The following is a 1166-nucleotide window of genomic DNA, read 5'->3' on the forward strand; positions in this document are numbered from 1 at the left end:
AAACAGTATAAACAGGTGAGGGAAACAAGGCCTGGGAAGGAGTCTGGGGGACTTCAGTATTACCAACCATACCCAAATTCAGGTACATATGACAGAATCACAACAATTACACCCAGTAACCAAGTGAAGACATTTAGGTATGCAAATGTACCTGAACTCCACATTACTCACACTTACAAAATAAAATAAATTCATTACAATTATTTAATATACATATACTAATTACTGTGCAACAACACAAAAGAATCCTTTACATAGCAGTCTATTTCATTGTTACACTGTGGGGAACCCATGGTTTCCCAGTTTCACGAACAGGGGGTCGCAGACAAACAAAACCATAAAAACACAAATATACTTCAGCAAATATATATGACGGTAGTATCTGTTCCCGAAAGAACAGTTACCGTGGATGACCATGCAGCTTTGCTAGAAATGAAATGATAATTAAATGGACACCCTAGCTGCAAACAGGCGTTGATGTACTTCATTGGGGACATGTTGAAAATGTGTGCCCCGACCGGGACTCGAACCCGGGATCTCCTGCTTACACGGGGAGCGTGCAGGGGATTAAGTCCCTGCAGACGCACTATCCTCTGTGCCCGCGGTGGCTCAGATGGATAGAGCGTCTACCATGTAAGCAGGAGATCCCGGGTTCGAGTCCCGGTCGGGGCACACATTTTCAACATGTCTCCAATGAAGTACATCAACGCCTGTTTGCAGCTAGGGTGTCCATTTAATTATCATTTCATTTCTAGCAAAGCTGCATGGTCATCCACGGTAACTGTTCTTTCGGGAACAGATACTACCGTCATATATAGTTAAAATATGGCTTCCTGGCCATTGACCTTCTTGTGCGAACGCACACGCTATGCCCGAACTCGTACGGGACTTGGTAGATTAATCTGCCACGAGTAATGAGTATGATGGGCAAACATCTATTAGGCGCACTACGAATGTAATGGTGTGGACATGTTGGGAATGTGTATCTCTCGGGGAGTGTGCAAGGGATAAGTCCCTGCAGACGCACTATCCTCTGTGCCCGCAGTGGCTCAGATGGATAGAGCGTCTGCCATGTAAGCAGCAGATCCCGGGTTCGAGTCCCGGTCGGGGCACACATTTTCAACATGTCCCCAATGAAGTACATCAACGCCTGTTTGCAGCTAGGG

General features: G+C 45.8%; 1 non-coding gene across 1 annotated transcript; it reads left to right on the forward strand.

Annotated features, from left to right (window-relative positions):
• Positions 1-597: 597 nt before the first annotated feature.
• On the forward strand, positions 598-672 carry Trnat-ugu (transfer RNA threonine (anticodon UGU)). Its single transcript has one exon. It is a non-coding gene; the product is annotated as a tRNA-Thr (tRNA).
• The last annotated feature ends 494 nt before the right edge of the window (positions 673-1166 follow it).

The sequence above is a fragment of the Schistocerca serialis genome, chromosome 3 (genome assembly GCF_023864345.2).
Source record: "Schistocerca serialis cubense isolate TAMUIC-IGC-003099 chromosome 3, iqSchSeri2.2, whole genome shotgun sequence".
NCBI lineage: Eukaryota > Metazoa > Arthropoda > Insecta > Orthoptera > Acrididae > Schistocerca > Schistocerca serialis.